We start from the raw sequence: 12,763 nt of genomic DNA, 5'->3' as shown, positions 1-12,763 counted from the left end.
AAATTCAATCCCTCTGTTAATGAACGCGAGCACACCATAGGCTTCTTCAAAGCTCTATCCACTTGAGTGGCAACTTTCAAAGATGTGTGAACATAGACCCCAAGATCTCTCTGCTCCTCCACATTGCCAAGAACCCTACCGTATTCCGCATTCATATTTGTCCATTTGCAAAATGGACAACCTCACACTTTTCAGGGTTAAACTCCATCTGCCACTTCTCAGCCCAGCTCTGCATCCTATCTATGTCTCTTTGCAGCCGACAACAACCCTCCTCACTATCCACAACTCCACCAATCTTCGCATCGTCTGCAAATTTACTGACCCACCCTTCAACTCCCTCATCCAAGTCATTAATGAAAATCACAAACAGCAGAGGACCCAGAACTGATCCCTGCGGTACGCCACTGGTAACTGGGCTCCAGGTTGAATATTTACCATCCACCACCACTCTCTGACTTCTATCGGTTAGCCAGTTCGTTATCCAACTGGCCAAATTTCCCACTATCCTATGCCTCCTTACTTTCTGCGTAAGCCTACCATGGGGAACTTTATCAAATGCCTTACTAAAATCCATGTACTCTACATCCACTGCTTTACCTTCATCCACATGCTTGGTCACCTCCTCAAAGAATTCAATAAGACTTGTGAGGCAAGACGTACTCCTCACAAATCTGTGCTGGCTATCCCTAATCAAGCAGTGTCTTTCCAGATGCTCAGAAATCCTATCCCTCAGTACCCTTTCCATTACTTTGCCTACCACAGAAGTAAGACTAACTGGCCTGTAATTCCCAGGGTTATCCCTAGTTCCTTTTTTGAACAGGGGCACGACATTCGCCACTCTCCAATCCCCTGGTACCACCCCTGTTGACAGTGAGGACGAAAAGATCATTGCCAACGGCTCTGGAATTTCATTTCTTGCTTCCCATAGAATCCTTGGATATATTCCGTCAGGCCCGGGGGACTTGTCTATCCTCAAGTTTTTCAAAATGTCCAACACATCTTCCTTCCTAATAAGTATCTCATCGAGCTTACCAGTCTGTTTCACACTGTCCTCTCCAACAATATGTCCCCTCTCATTTGTAAATACAGAAGAAAAGTACTCATTCAAGACCTCTCCTATCTCTTCAGACTCAATACACAATCTCCCGCTACTGTCCTTGATCGGACCTACCCTCGCTCTAGTCATTCTCATATTTCTCACATATGTGTAAAAGGCCTTGGGATTTTCCTTGATCCTTCCCGCCAAAGATTTTTCATGCCCTCTCTTAGCTCTCCTAATCCCTTTCTTCATTTCCCTCCTGGCTATCTTGCATCCCTCCAGCGCCCTGTCTGAACCTTGTTTCCTCAGCGTTACATAAGTCTCCTTCTTCCTCTTAACAAGACATTCAACCTCTCTTGTCAACCATGGTTCCCTCACTCGACCATCTCTTCCCTGCCTGACAGGGACATACATATCAAGGACATGTAGTATCTGTTCCTTGAACAAGTTCCACTTTTTAATTGTGTCCTTCCCTGACAGCCTATGTTCCCAACTTATTTACCCTTCCCCCAATTGTAAACCTTGCCCTGTTGCACGCACCTATCCCTCTCCATTACTAAAGTGAAAGTCAGAGAATTGTGGTCACTATCTCCAAAATGCTCCCCCACTAACAAATCTATCACTTGCCCTGGTTCATTACCAAGTACCAAATCCAATATTGCCTCCCCTCTGGTCGGACAATCTACATACTGTGTTAGAAAAGCTTCCTGGACACACTGCACAAACACCACCCCATCCAAACTATTTGATCTAAAGAGTTTCCACTCAATATTTGGGAAGTTGAAGTCACCCATGACTACTACCCTGTGACTTCTGCTCCTTTCCAAAATCTGTTACCCAATCTGTTCCTCCACATCTCTGCTGCTATTGGGGGGCCTATAGAAAACACCCAACAAGGTGACTGCTCCTTTCCTATTTCTGACTTCAACCCATACTACCTCAGTAGGCAGATCCTCCTCGAATTGCCTTTCTGCAGCTGTTATACTATCTCTAATTAACAATGCAACCCCCCCCCCCCCACCTCTTTTACCACCCTCCCTAATCTTATTGAAACATCTATAACCAGGAACCTCCAACAACCATTTCTGCCCCTCTTCTATCCAAGTTTCCGTGATGGCCACCACATCGTAGTCCCAAGTACCGATCCATGCCTTAAGTTCACCCACCTTATTCCTGATGCTTCTTACGTTGAAGTATACACACTTCAACCCATCTCCGTGCCTGTAAGTACTCTCCTTTGTCAGTGTTCCCTTCCCCACTGCCTCACTACACGCTTTGACGTCCTGAACATCGGCTACCTTAGTTACTGGACTACAAATCCGGTTCCCATTCCCCTGCAAAATTAGTTGAACCCCTCCCGAAGAGCACTAGAAAATCTGCCTCCCAGGATATTGGTGCCCCTCTGGTTCGGATGCAACCCGTCCTGCTTGTACAGGTCCCACCTTCCCCAGAATGCGCTCCAATTATCCAAATACCTGAAGCCCTCCCTCCTACACCATTCCTGCAGCCACGTGTTCAGCTGCACTCTCTCCCTATTCCTAGCCTCGCGATCACGTGGCACCGGCAACAAACCAGAGATGACAACTCTGTCTCTCCTGGCTTTTAACTTCCAGCCTAACTCCCTAAACTCGTTTATTACCTCCACACCCCTTTTCCTACCTACGTCATTGGTACCAATGTGCATCACAACTTCTGGCTGCTCCCCCTCCCCCTTAAGGATCACAAAGACACGATCCGAGACATCCCTGGCCCTGGCACCCGGGAGGCAACATACCATCCGGGAGTCTCGCTCGTGACCACAGAATCTCCTATCTACTCCCCTAACCATTGAATCTCCTATTACTATTGCTTCTCTATTCTCCCCCTTCCCTTCTGAGCCCCAGAGCCAGACTCAGTGCCAGAGACCTGGCCGCTAGGGCCTTCCCCCGGAAGGTCATCCCCTCCCCCAACAGCATCCAAAACGGTATACTTGTTTTGAAGGGGAACGGACACGAGTTATGCCTGCACTGTCTGTCTGTTCGTTTTCTTTCCCCTGACTATAACCCAGCTATTCTTGTCCTGTACCTTGGGTGTGGTTACCTCCCTGTAACTCTTCTCTATCACCCCCTCTGCCTCCCGGATTATCCGAAGTTCATCCAGCTCCAGCTCTAGTTCCCTAACACGGTCTTTGAGGAGCTGGAGTTGGGTGCACTTCCCACAGGTATAGTCAGCAGGGACACCGGTGGTATCCCTCAGCACCCATATCCTACAGGAGGAGCATGCAACTGCCCTAGCCTCCATCCCCTCTTACCTTACAGAATATAACTGCCCTGTGGACCAACTGGAACTCTGCCCTCCGACTCTGCTCCCAGTCAGCTGCACTCTCTGCAAAATCCCGGCTCCCTTCACGCTCTTTGAGGAAATGTAGGAAATGGAAATGAAAGGAGGACCTTACTCCCTCCTCACCTAACTCCCTCAGTCACCAAACCCTCACTATAGCACTCAAATGCACCAAATTCAGCACTCAGTATCCCTCAGTCACCAAAGCCTCACTGTAGCACTCAAATGCACTCAAATTCAGCACTCAGTATCCCTCAGTCACCAAACCCTCACTGTAGCACTCAAATGCACCAAATTCAGCACTCAGTATCCCAACCCTCACTGTAGCACTCAAATGCACTCAAATTCAGCACTCAGTATCCCTCAGTCACCAAACCCTCACTGTAGCACTCAAATGCACCAAATTCAGCACTCAGTATCCCTCAGTCACCAAACCCTCACTGTAGCACTCAAATGCACCCAAATTCAGCACTCAGTAGCCCTCAGTCACCAAACCCTCACTGTAGCACTCAAATGCACCCAAATTCAGCACTCAGTATCCCTCAGTTACCAAACCCTCACTGTAGCACTCAAATGCACCCAAATTCAGCACTCAGTATCCCTCAGTCACCAAACCCTCACTGTAGCACTCAAATGCACCCAAATTCAGCACTCAGTGGGCGCGATTCTCCACTCCCGCGCCGGTTGGGGGAATCACCTGGGCCGCCAAAATTTCCGGGGACGCCGGTCCGACGCACTTCCGCGATTCTCCCAAGCGGCGGGGACGGCCCGGTCGAGTTCCGCGGGCCACTGGCCGGAGAATCGCCGGAGACACACAAAATGGCGATTCTCCGGCACCCCCGCTATTCTCAGGCCCGGATGGGCCGAGCGGCCAGGCCGAAACGGCGGGTTCCCCCCGGCGCCGTCCACACCTGGTCGCTGCAGTCGTGAACGGTGCGTGAACGCTGGGTGGGGGGCGGCCTGCGGGGGGGGGGCGAGGGGGATCCTGCACCGGGCGGTACCTCAAATGCGGGGTGGCCCGCGATCGGTGCCCACTGATCGTCGGGCCGTCCTCGCTGAAGGAGGACCTCATTCCTTCCGCGGCCCCGCAAGATCCGTCTGCCATCTTCGTGCGGGGCGGACTTAGAGAGGACGGCAACCACGCATGCGCGGATGACGCCAGTTATGCGGCGCCAGCCGCGTCATCTATGCGGCGCCGCTTTTACGCGGGCGACAAGGCCTGGCAAGGGTAGATGACGCGGCCCCGATCCTGGCCCATTGTCAGGGCCTGAAACGGTCAGGATCGGGGCCGTTTCGCGCCGTCGTGATCCTCGACGGCCTTCACGACGGCGCGGCCACTTCGGCGCGGGAGTGGAGAATCCCGCCCAGAATCTCTCAGTCACCAAACACTCACTATAGCACTCAAATGCACCCAAATTCAGCACAAAGTGCAAAAACAGTGGTAGTAAGATGAGTATTTCCATGCCCATCCAGATTTAACAGGGCACATGGTGATCCTAAGTTACACTTCAGTTCCAACCTCCATGGCCCTGCCAGCCATCTCCTCGACCCACCGCCCAACCAGCCTCCCCCCCCGGCCCTGCCCCGGAAACACTGACACACTCCCCGAACCCCCCCCGGAAACACTGACACACGCCCTGAACCCGCCCCCCCCCGCGGAAACACGGACACACGCCCTGAACCCCCCCCCCCAGAAACACTGACACACTCCCCGAACCCCCCCCCCCCAGAAGCACTGACACACTCCCCGAACCCCCCCCCCCCCCGGAAACACTGACACACTCCCTGAACCCCCCCCCAACCCGGAAACACTGACACACTCCCTGAACCCCCACCCCGCCGGAAACACTGACACATTCCCCGAACCCCCCCCCCCCCCCCGGAAACACTGACACACTCCCTGAACCCCCCCCCAACCCGGAAACACTGACACACTCCCTGAACCCCCACCCCGCCGGAAACACTGACACATTCCCTGAACCCCCCCCCGCGGAAACACGGACACACGCCCTGAACCCCCCCCCCCCAGAAACACTGACACACTCCCCGAACCCCCCCCCCCCCAGAAACACTGACACACACCCCGAACCCCCCCCCCCGGAAACACTGACACACTCCCTGAACCCCCCCCCCGGAAACACTGACACACTCCCTGAACCCCCCCCCCCGGAAACACTGACACACTCCCTGAACCCCCCCCCCCGGAAACACTGACACATTCCCTGAACCCCCCCACCACCCCGGAAACACTGACACGCTCCCTGAAACACCCCCCCCCCGGAAACACTGACACACTCCCCGAACCCCCCCCTCCCCCCCGGAAACACTGGCACACTCCCTGAACCTCCCCGTCACCCCCCCCCCCCCCGGAAACACTGGCATACTCCCTGAACGCCCCCCTCCGGAAACACTGACACACTCCCCGAACCGCCCCCCCGGAAACACTGATATACTCCCTGAACCTCCCCCCTCCGGAAACACTGACACACTCCCCGAACCGCCCCCCCCCGGAAACACTGATACACTCCCTGAACCTCCCCCCTCCGGAAACACTGACACACTCCCCGAACTCCCCACCCCAGAAACACTGATACACTCCCTGAACCCCCCCCCCCCCGGAAACACTGACACACTCCCTGAACCCCCCCCCCCGGAAACACTGACATACTCCCTGAACCCCCCCACCCCGAAAACACTGACACACTCCCTGAACCCCCCCCCCATCCCGGAAACACTGACACACTCCCCGAACCCCCCCTTCCCCCCCGGAAAAACTGACACATTCCCTGACACCCCCCGGAAACACTGACACATTCTCTGACCCCCCCCCCCCTGGAAACACTGACACGCTCCCTGAACCATGAAACCAACCCCCCCCGGAAACGCTAACACACTCCCTGACACCCCCCCCGGAAACACTGACACACTCCCTGAACCCCTCCCCCGGAAACACTGACACACTCCCTGACCCCCGCCCCTCCCCGGAAACACTGACACACTCCCTGAACCCCCCCCCCCCCGGAAACACTGACACATTCCCTGAACCCCACCCCCCGGAAACACTGACACATTCCCTGAACCCCCCCCCCCGGAAACACTGACACACTCCCTAAACCCCCCCTCCCCTGGAAATGCTGACGCATTCCCTGAAACACCCCCCCCCCCCCCCCCGAAACACTGACACACTCCCTGACCCCCCCCACCGGAAACACTGACACACTCCCTGAACCCCCCCACCCGGAAATACTGACACATTCCCTGAAACCCTCCCCCCGGAAACACTGACACATTCCCTGAACCCCCCCACCCGGAAATACTGACACACTCCCTGAAACGCCCCCCCCTGGAAATACTGACACATTCCCTGAACCCCCCCGGAAGCACTGACACATTCCCTGAACCCCCCCCCCGGAAGCACTAACACACTCCCTCTGAAACCCCCCCACCCCGGAAATACTGGCACACTCCCTGAACCCCCGCCCCCTGAAACACTGACATACTCCCTGAACCCCCCCCGAAAACACTGGCACACTCTCTAAACCCCCCCACACCCCGGAAACACTGACACACTGCCTGAACCCCCCCCCCCCCCGGAAACACTGACACACTCCCTTAGGCACCCCCCCGGAAATACTGACACATTCCCTGAAACCCCCCCCGGAAGCACTGACACACTCCCTGACCACCCCCCCCCCAGAAACACTGACACATTCCATGAACCCCCCACCCGGAAACACTGACACAATCCCTGAAACCCTTTCCCAGAAACACTGACACATTCCCTGAACCCCCCCCCCCGGAAACACTGACACGCTCCATGAACTCCCCCCACCCCCGGACACACTGACACACTCCCTGACCACCCCCCCCCCCCGGAAACACTGACATACTCCCTGAACCCTCCCCCCCCGGAAACACTGACAAACCTCCCCTGAACTCCCCCGCCCCGGAAACACTTTCACACTCCCTGAACCCCCCACCCCCCCGGAAATACTGTCATATTCCCTGAACCCCCCCCCAGAAACACTCATACACTCCCTGACCCCCCACCCCCCCGGAAACACTGTCATATACCTTGAACCCCCCCCCACCCCCACCCGGAAACACTGACACACTCCCTGAACCCCCCCCCACCCGGAAACACTGACACACTCCCTGAACCCCCCCAGGAAACACTGACACGCTCCCTGAAAACCCCCCCCCGGAAACACTGACACACTCCCTGAACCCCCCCCCCCCGGAAACACTAACATACTCCCTGAACCCCCCCCCCCCCGAAAACACTGACACACTCCCTGAACCCCCCCCCACCCCGGAAACACTGACACACTGCCTGAACCACCACCCATCCCGGTTAACACTGACGCACTCCCTGAGCCCCCCACCCACCCCCCCCAGAAATACTGACACATTCCCTGACCCCCACCCCCCCCCCCGGAAACACTGACAGACTCCCTGAACCCCCCCCAATGAAACACTGACACACTCCCTGACACCCCCCCCCCCAGAAACACTGACACACTCCTTAACCCCCCCCCTCCCGGAAACACTGACACACTCCCTGAACTCCCCCCCTCACCCCCCGGAAACACTGACACACTCCCTGAGCCCTCCCCTCCCGGAAACACTGACACACTCCCTGAACCCCCCCCCCCCCAGAAACACTGACACATTCCCTGAACCCCCCCCCCCACCCCCCGGAAACACTGACACCCTCCCTGAACAACCCCCCCCCCCCCCCCCCCCCCGGAAACACTGGCGCACTCCTTGAACCCACTCCTCCCGGAAACACTGACACACTCTCTGACCCCCCCCGGAAACACTGACACGCTCCCTGAAGCCCCCCACCCCGAAAACACTGACACACTCCCTGAACCCCCCCCCATCCCGGAAACACTGACACACTGCCTGAACCCCCCCCCCCCGAAACACTGACGCACTCCCTGAGCCCCCCCCCCGGAAATACTGTCACATTCCCTGAACGCCCTCCCCCCCCGGAAACGCTGACACATTCCCTGAACCCCCTCCCCGGAAACACTGACACACTCCCTGAACCCCCCCCCCCCCCCACCGGAAACACGGACACTCTCCCTGAAACCCCCCCCGGAAGCACTGACACAATCCCTGAAACCCTTTCCCAGAAACACTGACACATTCCCTGAACCCCCCCCCCAGAAACACTGACACTCTCCCTGAACCCCCCCCCCCCCGGAAACACTGACAAACCTCCCCTGAACTCCCCCGCCCCCGAAACACTTACACACTCCCTGACCCCCCCCCCCCCTGGAAACACTGACACTCTCCCTGAACCCCCCACCCCCCCGGAAATACTGTCATATTCCCTGAACCCCCCCCCCCAGAAACACTCAAACACTCCCTGACCACCCACCCCCCCGGAAACACTGTCATATACCCTGAACCCCCCCCCCCCACCCCCACCCGGAAACACTGACAAACTCCCTGAACGCCCCCCCCCCCCCTGAAAACACTGACACACTCCCTGAACCCCCCCCCCCCCCCGGAAACACTAACATACTCCCTGAACCCCCCCGCCCCCGAAAACACTGACACACTCCCTGAACCCCCCCCCACCCCGGAAACACTGACACACAGCCTGAACCACCACCCCTCCCGGAAACACTGACGCACTCCCTGAGCCCCCCCCCCCCCCGGAAATACTGACACATTCCCTGAACGCCCCCCCCCCCCGGAAACGGTGACACATTCCCTGACCCCCACCCCCCCCCCGGAAACACTGACAGACTCCCTGAACCCCCCCCCAATGAAACACTGACACACTCCCTGACACCCCCCCCCCCAGAAACACTGACACACTCCTTAACCCCCCCCCTCCCGGAAACACTGACACACTCCCTGAACTCCCCTCCCACCCCCCGGAAACACTGACACACTCCCTGAACCCCCCCCTCCCGGAAACACTGACACACTCCCTGAACGCCCCCCCCCCCCAGAAACACTGACACACTACTTAACCCCCCCCTCCCGGAAACACTCCCTGAACCCCCCCCCCCCCGGAAACACTGACACACTCCCTGAACCCCCGCCCACCCCCCGGAAACACTGACACACTCCGTGAACCCCCCCCCAGAATCACTGACACACTCCTTAACCCCCCGCTCCCGGAAACACTGACACACTCCCTGAACTCCCCCCTCCCGGAAACACTGACACACTCCGTGAACCCCCCCCCAGAATCACTGACACACTCCTTAACCCCCCGCTCCCGGAAACACTGACACACTCCCTGAACCACCACCCCCCCCCCCCCCCCCCCCCGGAAACACTGGCGCACTCCTTGAACCCACTCCTCCCGGAAACACTGACACACTCTCTGACCCCCCCCCGGAAACACTGACACACTCCCTGAACCCCCCCACCCCCCCGGAAACACTGACACACTCCCTGAACCCCCCCCCCCCTGGAAAAACTGACACGCTCCCTGAACCCCCCCCCCCCCGGAAACACTTGACATGCTGCCTGAACCCCCCCCCCCCCCCGGAAACACTGACAAACTCCCTGAACCCCCCCCCCCCGGAAACACTGACATACTCCCTGAACCCCCCCACCCCGAAAACACTGACACACTCCCTGAACCACCCCCCCCCATCCCGGAAACACTGACACACTGCCTGAACCCCCCCCCCCCCCGGAAATACTGTCACATTCCCTAAACGCCCTCCCCCCCCCGGAAACGCTGACACATTCCCTGAACCCGCTCCCCGGAAACGCTGACACACTCCCTGAACCCCCCCCCCGGAAACACTGACACACTCCCTGAAGCCCCCCCCCCCCTGGAAACACTGACACACTCACTGAGCCACCCCCCCCCCCCGGAAACACTGACACATTCCCTGAACCCCCCCCCCCCGGAAACACTGACACATTCCCTGACCCCCCCCCTGGAAACACTGACACGCTCCCTGAACCCCCCCCCCCCCGGAAACACTGACACACTCCCTGACACCCCCCCTGGAAACACTGTCACACTCCCTGAACCCCTCCCCCGGAAACACTGACACACTCCCTGACCCCCCCCCCCCGGAAACACTGACAGACTCCCTGAACGCCCCCCAATGAAACACTGACACACTCCCTGAAGCCCCCCCCCCGAAACACTGACGCACTCCCTGAGCCCCCCACCCCCCCCCCCGGAAATACTGTCACATTCCCTGAACGCCCTCCCCCCCCGGAAACGCTGACACATTCCCTGAACCCCCCCCCCGGAAACACTGACACACTCACTGAGCCACCCCCCCCCCCCCCCTCCGGAAACACTGACACACTCCCTGAAACACCCCCCCCCCCCGGAAACACTGACACATTCCCTGAACCCCCCCGCTGAAACACTGACACACTCCCTGAACCCCCCCCACCCCTCGGAAACACTGACACACTCCCTGAACCCCCCCTCCCGGAAACACTGACACACTCCTTAACCCCCCCCTCCCGGAAACACTGACACACCCCTTACCCCCCCCCCCCCCCGGAAACAGTGACTCACTCCCTGAACCCCCCCCTCCCGGAAACACTGACACACTCCCTGAACCCCCCCACCCCCCCGGAAACACTGACACACTCCCTGAACACCCCACCCCCCCGGAAACACTGACACACTCCCTGACCCCCCCCCTCCGGAAACGCTGACACACTCCCTGAACCCCCCCCTCCCCCCGGAAATACTGACACACTCCCTGAACCCCCCTGTAAATTCCCACTCACTCCCTGGGAGACTTGCCGATGATGGAATTGCAGCTCTATTTCCCCGTTCTTCACTTACCTACGACCGTAAAACCCTCCGGAATTCCGACGTGCCATGGCCGTGGGAACGTTCCTTAACCACTTGCGCTGGAAACCCCGATGAATACTGCCTGCACGCATTGACCCAATCTGTAAACAGTGGACATTCTGAGGTTGTTCTGTCATAAATATGAACACACTCCACAGGCAAACCCTCTTAATACTGACACATTGCCTCGAGAGGACCAGTAAATAATTTCCCATGTATTCCCATCCCTGACCCCAACAGTGAGTTGGATACTGGACCGGAACCCCAATAGTTCAGTTTATTTTTAGACTGCGGAAAGTTTGCTGTTTCACTTCATACCCGGAAGCAGCAGCTTACAATTACCCCATAACACAACTATACAATTTCCCATTAACCAACAAGAAAATAAACATACAGCCCTCAATGTAGCTTCAAATTAACAGGTCAGAGAGTAATACTTGCTTTACAGACCAGATTCTAGCTCTGGTTAGAACCCCTTCAGACTCTGGCTGAATATCTTCAAATAGATGCTTCAACTGTGCTGTTTCAGCCTCTTATCTTCAGACAAGACTGCTCTGCTTTAAATATGATTACTTTTTTTTAAGCTATCCAGCGTATAAAGAATTATGGACTCAGAGTCAGGCAGATCAGAACTCAGCTCTTCTCTCTCGCAGCTTCTGCACACTCATTGCCTCTCTGACTTTCTGAGCTCCATCCAGCAATGACCTCATCTCCCACGCTGCAAATCACATGAACTCCCCAGGTAGCACCCCAGTCAAACCACATGCCATTAGCCCAGACTGAAAAACACCTTCCGTGTCAATTTCACCTTCTATTTACTGGAAGCAAAACAACGTCATTTTTAAAATCCTGACCAATGCAGCCACACACTATACCCCCAGACTTTTCTTATTTTTATTAAGGGACCATTTAGCGTGGCCAATCCACCTACCCTGCACATCTTTGGGTTGTGGGGGTGAAACCCACGCAGACACGGGGAGAATGTGCAGGCTGCACCTTGAGCCGGGATCGAACCCGGGTCTTCGGCACTGTGAGGCTACCCCCATCCTTTGAAGTTTTAAAAGGTCCCAATATTTGGAAGCCGATATTTGTAAAATCCTCTAATTGTCACACTTGGAACACCTATAAAATGTGTGTAATACACAAACTGTTGACACTGACGCACTCCATGGGTCCCCTCTAAATGCTGCTACACTCGGTGGCGAAACTCCTGTAATTACTGACAGCCCGTTTAAACTCCCTGAAAGCGCTCTCACACACTCTGGGAGACATCTGGATACTTTAACACCAGGTGCAAATGTCATTCTCAGGCAGCATTCAACCCCGTCTGCAGTGTTTAAAGAACGTTTTACTCCCTCTCTGCCAACAGCATTGGGAAGGACTGAAATCTCCCTGCAGTGGACGGCAGCGTTGCAAAGGGACCCTCCCAGCGTGGATCTGACAAGCCTCGAGGCAGAACTGGATTGCTGCCCCCTCGGAATCACAGCGAGTGTTTTTGAGGAAGCAGGCACGAGAGCGGTAAAGGCCAGAGATGTTGCAGAGCAGACACAGGATCGCCCCACGGTTCAGCGAGGCCTCTCTACAGGTCCTCCTCCAGG

The 12,763-nt window shown here is 56.8% G+C and overlaps 1 protein-coding gene across 1 annotated transcript in view; it reads left to right on the top strand.

Moving 5' to 3' along the window:
- The window catches only part of LOC140410196 (uncharacterized), a 37,924-nt gene that overhangs the window by 23,340 nt on the left and 1,821 nt on the right, over window positions 1–12,763 (top strand). The window lies entirely within an intron of this gene.

The sequence above is a fragment of the Scyliorhinus torazame genome, chromosome 4 (assembly GCF_047496885.1).
Source record: "Scyliorhinus torazame isolate Kashiwa2021f chromosome 4, sScyTor2.1, whole genome shotgun sequence".
NCBI lineage: Eukaryota > Metazoa > Chordata > Chondrichthyes > Carcharhiniformes > Scyliorhinidae > Scyliorhinus > Scyliorhinus torazame.
The sequence above is the reverse complement of the archived record's forward strand: the minus strand, read 5'-3'. Positions and strand labels throughout refer to the sequence as shown.